Below are 10,990 nucleotides of genomic sequence, written 5' to 3'. Positions count from 1 at the left end.
TGATAATGGGGGGAGGCTATGCGGGGATGGGAAGCAGGTACACAGGAAGTCTGGGTATCTTTTACTCAGTTTTTCTCTGAAACTAAAGTTTCTCTAAAACAAATAGTGTATATATTTATTTATTTTTGAGATAGGGTCACACTATATTTCCTAGGCTGGTCTTGAACTCCTAGACTCAAGTGATCCAAGTAGCTGGGATTACAGAAGGCCATTATTTTAAGTGAAACAAAATTCAGAAACAGAACGTCAAATAGTGCATGTTCTTACTTATAAGTGGGAGCTAACTAGTATGTACACATGGACATAGAGTATGGAATGACAGACACTGGAGACTTGGAAGATTGGAGGCGGAAGGGGAGTGGGTGATGGCAAATTGCTTAATGGATCAAATGTACATTACCTGAGTGATAAATATACTAAAAGCCAAGACTTCACCACCAGGCAGTACATGCATGTAACAAAATTGCACTTGGATCTCTTACATTTATACAAATTAAAAAAAATCTATTAAAAAGCAAACAAGTGACGGGCGCTGTGGCTCATGCCTGTAATCCCAACACTGTGGGAGGCCCAGGTGGGCAGATCACCTGAGGTCAGGTGTTCAAGATCAGGCTGGCAAACATGGTGATACTCCGTCTCTACTAAAACACAAAAATTAGTGGGGCATGGTGGTGCATGCCTGTAATCCCAGCTACTCAGGAGGCTGAGGCAGGAGAGTTGCTTGAACCCTGGAGGTGGAGGTTGCAGTGAGCCGAGATCGCACCACCGCACTCCTCTTGGGCGACAGAGAGGGACTCCATCTCGAAAACAAACAAACAAACAACAACAACAAAAAACAAGGCCAGGCGAGATAGCGCACGCCTGTAATCCCAGCAGTTTGGGAGGTCAAGCTGGAAGGATGACATCATGGCCCACCAAAGATGTCCACATTTTCATCCCCCAAATCTGTGACTATGGTCCCTTATATGGCAATGGTGACTTTAAGGTGGGATTGAGTTAGGGATCTCGAGGTGGGGAAATTATTCTGGACTCTCTAGGAGTTCAAGACCAGCCTGGGCAACACAGTGAGACCCTGTCTCTACAAAAGTATAAAAATTAGCCGGGCGTGGTGGTGAGCCTGTCGTCCCAGCTATTCAGGGGGCCTGAAACGGGAGGGTTGCTTGAGCCCTGGGGGCAGAAGTTGCAGTGAGCCAAGATTACACCACTGCACTCCAGCCTGGGTAAGGGAGTAAGACCTTGTCTCAAACATCATCATCAACAACAACAACAACAAAAACCTCTCCAGGGTTAGGGAGAAGAAGGAAAGCAGGTAGAGGAGGATGGCTAATGTGCTTGGATTAATAGGCATTAATAATGCCCATTTTTCAGACAGGAGGCTGATCTTCGAGAAACGTCCCAAACATTAAAGTGAATTCTGGAATGGAGATCACCAGCTGAACTGTTGAAGCCCTTACTGAAGCTACTGTTTTTGCCTTGACATTATGGAATTATAGGGGAACCTGGCCTGGTGTGTTTTGGGGACATCACCTGCATAGATGTCACTCTGGCGAACCAGGGTGCAGCACTGCCACCCTGGAATGCCCTACTTATCTTGCACAGCTTGTCTCCGTTCCCTCTCTTTCTGGAAGCCTTCTTCTCTGGCCTGCTCTTGACTTCTGCATTGCCTTTTGTAGCACAGTGGAAACCAGACCCAACTCCCACAGCTCAGATAAACCTGGTTTCCAATCCCAGCTGCTTTTGTGACTTTGCACGCCACATTACCTCCCTAGGCCTCAGTTTCCTCAGCTCTAGTGCAGAAGTGATCGACAGTCCCTCCCTTATTAGGGCTTGTGGAAGGCACAGTCATGGCCCACCAAAGATGTCCACATTTTCATCCCCCAAACCTGTGACTATGGTCCCTTATATGGCAATAGTGACTTTAAGGTGGGATTGAGTTAGGGATCTCGAGGTGGGGAAATTATTCTGGACGCTCTAGGTGGGCTTGGTGTGATCACAAGGTACCTTGTAAGAGGCAGGTAAGAGGGTCAGAAAAAGAAGATGGAAGCGTGGAAGCAGAGGTCAGCTTTGCAGATGAGGGAGAAGCCACAAGCCAAGGAATGCAGGTAGCCTCTAAAAGCCAGAAATGGCAAGGAAATGGTTTCTCCCCTAGAGCCTCCAGATGAAGCAGAGCCCTGCCCACACCTTCACTTTAGCCCAGGGAGCCTGATTTCAGACTTCCAAGCTCTAGAATTCTAAGAATACATTTGTGTTATTTTAAGCCACAAAATTTGTGATAATCTGACACAGCAGCCATGAGAAACTAATACAGGGTTGCTGTGAAGATGAAATCTCACAGGTTATGCGGGAGAGTCACTGGGATGAAGGCAGGAGTGGGGGCTATGTGAACACGCTGGCATAGGAAGCCCTTTTTTATTTCAGCACTCAGCAAATGGTGGTTATTATTAAATAGTATTATTTTGACTTATTTTTAGGACTACAGGTGTGACACATTGTTACATGTATTTCTTTCCTTTTCTGTTCTCTGCAGGACACTGTGAGCTCCCTGGAGGAGGCAGAGGACCTTGTCCTATTCCTGTTGTATCCTTAGTGCCTGGCATACAGTAGTTGCTCAACAAACAAGTGCTTTAAATACATGCACGGATTTTTAGACGTCTGTGTCTGACTTACCTAGGCCCGAACATGACGGAACAGGATGAGAAGAGCTCAGGAATGAAGGTGAGGATGATGATGGTGCAATGACGATGTTGGGGATGACGACAGTGATAGTCATCACAACAGCACCACTTACTAGACCTGAATGCCTGCTGTGTGTCAGACACTGGTTGCATCCATCATCTTTCATTAACCCAACAATCCTGGGAGGCAGATATTGTTTCTATCAGAGGAGCTGTGAGGTCTACAGTCAGCATGTGGGCTCTGGAGGCAGGCTGTGGCTGGGCTGAACCAAGATACCTTCCTTCTTGTCTTTGGTGAGGGCTTGAGTAACCATTCTATTTCTTTTCTGGGTCTCACTTTTCTTCTCTGTAATATGATGGGCAGATGCTATGGGTTCTCCCAGCTCTGTGGTTCTAGTGCTTTGCCCCTTCCTGGATCCCCACCAAGCCGCAGTAGGGAGGACAAAATCTGTTTCTCAAAGGCTCTCACTGCAGGCCTGGGCTGGGGGAGTGGGGTGCCAGTGGCCCCAGCAGCAAGCAGTTTCAAGACAACGTGACTGGGGAGACCTGACTGACTCCTGTCCCCACACCCACCATCCCCTGTGATGTTCAGAATCTCTGTCAGTGAATTTCTAGCGTGGCCTTCGTATGCCCTGGCCATGGATGGTGGGCGGGGTGGGCGGAGCTGGCTGGAGGCTGGCTCTGGGCATTGATGTGGCAATTCTGGCTTTAACAAACTGTAGAGATGCTGATTCCTGGCAAACACTAAATGCTTTCAGCATGGAGAAGAGGGGTAGGCTGCCTGCTGTCTGTGGCGCTGGGGCAGACAAAGATGTCAGACATAATTGTTCAGATTAACACCCGGGTAGCAACAACAGCCTTGAATTTGGAGCTAGGCCTGGGTTTAAATGCCAAGTCTATGCCTTATTAGTTGTGTGACCTTGCTGAGTCACACTCTGAGCTGCCGTATGAAGTTTCATAGGAGAAGGACTTGAGCTAATAGCTGGAGCTAATGTTTACCAGCTGTTTTTTCTGGGCTGCCTGGAGCTCTGCTCAGGACTTGGCATGAATGATTCCAGGTCACGTCCTTATAATCTCACAGTCAGGATTATCTTTATGCCTCGACCTCCTAGGCTCAAGTGATCCTCCCACCTCAGCCTCTTAAGTAGCTGGGACCACAGGTGCTCACCACCATGCCCAGCTAATTTTTAAATTTTTTACTTGTAGAGAGGGGGTCTCACTATGTTGCCCAGGCTGGTCTCAAATGCCGGGGCTCTAGCCATCCTCCATGCCTTGACCTTCCAAGATCCTAGGATTCTAGGTGTGAGCCACTGTGCCCAGCCTCTCCTATATTGTCTTATTTAATTTCGACGATAATTCTGAGATTTGGTATCATTACACTCATTCTTCTGATGAGGTAAATGAAGTTTGGAGAACTAAAACCGTTGATCAGTGTCCCTTGGCAAATAAGGGATGGAGGTGGCATTTGAAATGAGGTTTCTTTGATACTTAATTCTTTCTGCTACATCTCTCATATTAAGCTATTGTCAGGCCATTTGAGTTAATATTGACTGAGGCCAGGCCCCGTGGCTCATGCCTGTAATCCCAGCACTTTGGGAGGTCGAGGCAGGTGGACCCTTTGAGGCCAGGAGTTTGAGACCAACCTGGCCAACAGGGTGAAACCCTGTCTCTACCAAAAATACAAAAATTAGCTGGGTGTGGTTGTGGGCACCTGTAATCCCAGCTACTTGGGAGGCTGAGGCAGGAGAATCACTTGAACCTGGGAGGCGGAGGTTGCAGTGAGCCGAGATCACACCATTGCACTTCAGCTTGGGCGACAGAGTGAGATCCTATCTCAAAATAAATAAATAAATAAATAAACAAACAAATAAATAAATAAATATTGACTGAGTATTTCTTACTTTGAGTAAATACTCAGAGTAAGACTGTGAGTATTTACTGTGAGTCTTGCTTTATGCTCTTGTTACTCAAATGCATGAAACCAATCCCACATTCAAAGCGTGGCTTTGAAGTTAGACAAGCTTGTGTTTGAATCCTGGCTCCGCTACTTAATAGCTGTGTGATATTGATTCACTTACTCAACCTCTCTGAGCCTTGAGTGTTCCTATCTCTAACATGGTTGCGTTAGGCATACTTCTCTCCCAAAACTGATGTGAAGGTTCAAACAGGAACATGCCTGATGTGCCTGCCCCATTGTCACAATTCAGCACATATCAGCTATCGCTGGAATAGATTCCCAGAGAAGGGCTTTTACTAGCCCCTCTTACAGAGGAGGAAACTGAGGCCCAGAAAGGAGAAGTAACCAGATCAGGACCTTTCAGCCGGCTAGTGGCAGAGCTGGTGCTGGAACCCAGCTGTCCTGGTTCCTGGTCTAAATTCTTTCCCTTCAGCCATGTGATGCCTGGAAGAAGCTTCTCTCTGGCTGAGGATTTCTATTCCAATTTGGGAAGAAGTTTCCCCAAGGAAAGAGAGCTCAGACTTTAATATCTCGGTGTTATGCCAGGTGGGTAATGGCAAAATTAGACCAGTGGGTTACTGATCTCTTTTCATTCTAAGCTAATTACATCACCTAGGATATTGAGAGTGGCAGCTAGCTCTTCTAGATGTCCTTAATGGATGGATAAAAGCTTTATACTTAAATGGTTATGCACAGGTCAGGTCCAGGGAGTCCAGTTCACCAGCAGAACATCATGACCTCATGAAACTTAATACAGAGAAGAGGTTCTCGCTAGCGCAGCAATCTTAATAACTGTACCACATCCTAGCTATATTTCTAAAGCCTTCAGCTGGTTCCTTACAGTTCCTTACAGCCACACAAAATAGGCTCCATGCTTGCAAGAAGATACTTTTTGCAGGATTCATTTATTAAGTCAACAAATTTCTATTACACACATATTATGTCTCACATACTAACCCAAAAGCCATTGATACCCATTGGATAGCACCAGTGCAATCCCTCTCTGCATCAATTCACAATGCATTCAGTTGCAACTAACAGACAACTCTAAGTTAATGGCTTAATAGATAAGGGTTTATTTTTTATCTTGTAACAAGAATTCTGGAGGTAGGCAAATCAAAGATGGGGCAATGATACTATTGGGTATTCATATGGTCACCCAATGGAGAGTTGCATTGTTCAATGATACTATTGTGTGCTCAGATCTCTGTAACTTTGTTTTTGCCATCACAGATGGTTTATCCTCATGGTTGCAAAATAGCTGCTGCACTTCTAGACATCACATTTACATTCCAGATGGACAAAAAGCCTTCTTCTTCCAAGGTCTTGTCGTTTTTGCTTGGGGGAGCCATTTCCAATAGACTCTGTGTCTATCTCATTGGTCTGAACTATGTCACATGGCCACTACTGGCTGGAAGGTGTCTAGAAATGTGAAAGAGAAGTGAATCTGAATGGTGTTGAGTGAGCCATCCTGTAGTATACCATATTGCCTGAATGAGGTTTACAGTCCAAAGGAACAGACATGTAGCTAGCAAATAACTTCATTGTTAAATATTCCTTAATTAGTATTAGGAAGGTCTCTCTGAAGTTGTAAGAGTGCTAGATATATGTCTTAGGTTGGGTTTTTCAGAAGTAGACCCTGAGATAAGGATTTAAGGGCAAGTAATTTTTTTTTTTTTTTTTTGATACAGAGTCTCGCTTCTTTACCTAGGCCGCAGTGCAGTGACATGATCTTGGCTCACTGCAATTTCCACCTCCCAGTTTCAAGCGATTCTTCTGCCTTAGCCTCCCTCCTGTGTAGCTGAGACTACAGGCGTGTGCCACCTTACCCAGCTAATTTTTTGTAGAGATGGGGTTTTTTCATGTTGACCAGGCTGTTCTCGAACTCCTGGCCTCAAGTGATCCACCTACCTCAGCCTCCCAAAATGGTGGGATTATAGGCATGAGCTACCGTGCCTGGCTGAGGGCAAGTAATTTTATTTGGAGGGTTATCCTAGGATGCCCTGGTACAGGAGCGGGGAATTGAGATGCAGGAGGGAGAAGAAAAGTAAACCAATATAAGATGTACTATTGAGCAGGACACCACTTTAGGGAGCTACAACTCAGTCTCCTTGGGAACCTCTGGGAGCCAGAGTAGAACATGCTCAGAGCTTTCCCCTGCCCTAACGGATGAGATCACTGGGGGATATTTATCCTTCATTCTATTCCTTTTCACACTGGTATTTCTCCCAGTGAAAGCCTTGTAGATCTAACCCTGTCTGTGTCAGCTTCTTAGAAAACCTGAACTAACACAGGCTGGGAGTAGGGACAGGCCTCAAGTAGGAATGCCTTAGCAAATGCGAAGCCATAAAGAAGCTGTGGGAAAAGGAATGACATATTCTGAGTTGTGTTTCATGATGACCGTGCAGGCTCTTGTAAGAATGGATGGTCATAGTGGTGGTGGGGCAATGGCAGACAACAGCAGAAGCAGGGACACCAATGTTCAAGTTATTAATAGCTGTGTAACAAGCTACCCCCCAATTCTCTGGCTTAAAACAACTGTTTTATTTTGTTCATGCTTTTCTGGTTTAGGAATTCAGGAAGGGCTCAGCTGGGTGGTTCATCTCTAATCCATGTGGCAGCAGATGGAGCTGCTGGAGCTGGAGGGTCTACTTCCAAGATGACTTCTCCACTCATAAGCCTGGCACCTTGGTGCTCCCTGGCCCCATCCACCTGCTCTCTGGCATCTCATCCTCCACCCTTTCCTCATGGCCTGGGCTTCTCACAGAAGGGTGGTCTCCAGGAATTTGCATCCTTATATGGTAGCCAACTTCCAAGAGATTGAAAATGGAGGCTCCCAGGCCAGTTAAGGGTAGTGCCTGGAACTGGCCCAGTATCCTTTCTGCCAAATTCTATTGGTGAAAACAAGCACAGTCCTCCTCAGCTTTGAGGCAGTGGAGAAATACAGTCAACATTTTGCTGGGGAGTGGCAAAGTCCACTGGAGAAGAGCCTGTGGCATGGGCAATATTGCTGCTATCATGTTTGGAAATGACAGTTGGTTATAACCAGATAGGAGGTTTTGTAGCATCCAGGCAAGAAACAAAGAAATATTAATGACATGACTGTGAAGATGGAGAGTTGCAGATACATAATACATTTTGGAAGCAGAACTGATAGGAGGTGGTGATGTATTGTTTGTGAGCCTTGCAGGTGAGAAGAGTGCTGAATAGCTTCCAGGTTTCTGTGAAGGCAACAGAGGAGATGATAGCTCTGTTTCCTGAGGTGGTAATGTCCTGAGATCAAGAAGGAGATCAAGAGTCCAGTTCTCAGGGCACTCATGGGTGGTCATCTGTTGAGTCAGATAGTTATGCCATCTCTGCAAAGTTATTGACCTTGGGCAAGTTGCTCAAACTCTGAACCTCAACTTTTGCATCTGTAAAATGGGCATGCATCACCTCTCTGATTGAATAGTTGTGAGGACTTTGTGGATGTGGCAATGACCTGGGGTGAATGCTTTTTTTTTTTTCTTTTTTCTTTTTTTTTTTTTTTTGAGGCAGGGTCTCTGTCACCCAGGGTAGAGTTCTGTGGTGCAGTCTCAGCTCACTGCAACCTCCGCCCCTTAGGCTCAAGTGATCCTCCCACCTCAGCCTCCTGAGTAGCTGGGACCACAGGTGCACATCACCACTTCTGGCTATTTTTTTTTGTATTTTTGGTAGAGACTGGGTCTCATCATGTTGCCCAGGCTGGTCTCAAACTCCTGAGCTCAAGTGATCCTCCCGCCTTGGCCTCCCAAAGTGCTGAGATTACAAGTATGAGCCAAAGTGCCCGAACTTAGATGTTTAACTGATGCCCCAAGGTTTCCCTGCTGACCCATCTGGGCTCAGTCTGGGCTAGGACAAACTGTCCAGGTCAGAGGACTTCCTGGGAACTGGGAAAGGGGAAGGGAATTCATGGACTTATTGAACATCTACTATGTTTCAGACGCTTTTTATACATTATCTTATTAAATTCCTCTGCAACTCTATATGTAAGATACATGTAGAAATAGGGAAACTGAGGCTCCAGGAAAAAGGGACTTACTCAAGTTCACGTAATGGTGAGTAAAAGAGCTGACATCCAAATCTGGGTCTCATTAATTTTTTTAAAAATATCATTTTTTCCCTATGATGCCTCAGTGCTTCATAATAAGAGGTAACCTTTCTTCCCTACATCCTGATACCTCCCTCACTCTTCCTTTATTCTTTCTTTTAAAAATATATATTTTTTATTTTTTTAGGGACAGGGTCTCACTGTATTGCCCAAACTGGAGTACAGTGGCATGATCATAGCTCACTGCAGCCTCAAACTCTTGGACTAAAGTGATTCTCCCACCTCAGCCTCCCAAGAAGCTGGGACTATAGGTGTGCCATCACACCTAGCTAATTTTTTATTTTTATTATTTTTTTGGTGGAGATAGAGTCTTGCTATGTAGCCCAGTCTGTTCTGCAACTCTTGGCCTCAAGTGATCCCCCCATCTCAGACTCCCAAAGCATTGGGATTACAGGCATGAGCCACTATGCCCAGCCCTTTCCTTCTCTTTCTTTTAAAATATTTCCTCTTTTCATTCTTAACGTGCATTTTCCTCCACACTTCTGAAAGTGCTTTCCACTTATTTTTTGAGACAGAGTCACACTCTATCACACAGGCTGGAGTGCAGTGACTCGATCTCAGCTCACTCCAACCTCCGGCTCCTGGGTTCAAGCGATTCTCCTGCCTCAGCCTCCTGAGTAGCTGTGATTACAGGTGCCCGCCACCATGTCCACATAATAGACAACTTCTCTGGGCTCAGACAGCCTGTCAGATGCTGATTTAAGACTCAAAACCTGCCTCTGCAATTCCTGCTGAACGTTGTGCTCCCCCATGCTGTAGTGAGCTAGCAAGGTGCCTGGTGTAGCCTTAATCTTAAACACCATGGCTTGTTTGGATCTGGCCTTGGGAGCTTTCAGATTTTATCATGTCTCTTCAGTTGACTGGCTGAGTAATGATATTACATGATATTTGATGTGCTCCTCTCCTCCTCAGAATCATAAAAAAAAAAAAAAATTACTTTCTGTTCCTTTTAGAATGACTGAGCATGATTCAGGTGGAGTACATTAAAACCCTCGGGGAAAATACAATTTTGAAACCTATAAGGTTATCTTTGCCCAGGAACCTGGAGGAAGGTCTCCTTATATAGATGAGGAACATGGGACCCAGTGAAGTGACAGGCCCATGGTGGGTGCAGGGGGCAACCCCTGTTTTGGCCTGCCATTGTCCATTCTCTTGGTTCTGATAATGGCACCTTGGTTTTTCTTTCAGAAGTCAGCTAGGTTTGCTGGATACAATAGAAGCCATCTGGTTAAATTTTAACTTCAGATAACACAAAAGTTTTTTTTTCTTTCTTTTTTTTTTTTTGAGACAGAGTCTCGCTGTGTCTCCCAGACTGGAGTGCAGTGGCCGGATCTCAGCTCACTGCAAGCTCCGCCTCCTGGGTTTATGCCATTCTGCCTCAGCCTCCTGAGTAACTGGGACTATAGGAGCCCGCCAGCTCGCCCGGCTAGTTTTTTTTTTTTTTTTTGTATTTTTTTAGTAGAGATGGGGTTTCACCGTGTTAGCCAGGATGATCTCGATCTCCTGACCTCGTGATCCGCCCGTCTCGGCCTCCCATAGTGCTGGGATTACAGGCTTGAGCCACTGTGCCCGGCCTATTTCCTCAACTTTTAAAAACTCTGTACACTTTACTCTCTGTTCACTGCTGCCCCCACCCTAGCCCAAGTCAGCAGGATCTTGCTGCTGCTTCTACGGTGTCCTCCTAACTGGCTTTCTTGTTCCCTTTCTTGTCTCTCTATATTCTATATTCCACACTACAGCAAACATAGTGAGATTTTTTAATACGTTAGTTAGAACATTTGACTTTTGTGCTGAAAACAGTTCAGTGGTTTGGACTAAAATCAAAACTCTATCATGGATCTCAAGACCTGTGTGACCTGACCACTTCTTATACCCTCCATCTCATTTCCCTCTGCTTGCTCTTCCCTTACTACATGATAGCCCTTCTTTCGACTTCTCTAGAATGGACGAAACCCCTCATATAAGCCATTCTCTAGACATAGATACTTTTATAACCTTCATGTCTCAGTGTCAATGTCACTTCCTCAGAGAAGCACAGTGAGAGCTCCCCTCTGGTACTTTCTCTCATAGCACCCTGTCTCAAGCACACTTTGATGATTCTCTTCCAACCTGACTAGCACCTATCAACTTTTGGAACTTGACACAATGGTCCCTTAAGAATGGATCACAGGGCCAGGCACGATGGCTGAAGCCTGTAATCCCAGCACTTTGGGAGTCCGAGATGGGAGG

This window comes from Colobus angolensis, unplaced genomic scaffold (assembly GCF_000951035.1).
Source record: "Colobus angolensis palliatus isolate OR3802 unplaced genomic scaffold, Cang.pa_1.0 Scaffold55, whole genome shotgun sequence".
NCBI classification, from domain to species: Eukaryota; Metazoa; Chordata; class Mammalia; order Primates; family Cercopithecidae; genus Colobus; species Colobus angolensis.
The sequence above is the reverse complement of the archived record's forward strand: the minus strand, read 5'-3'. Positions refer to the sequence as shown.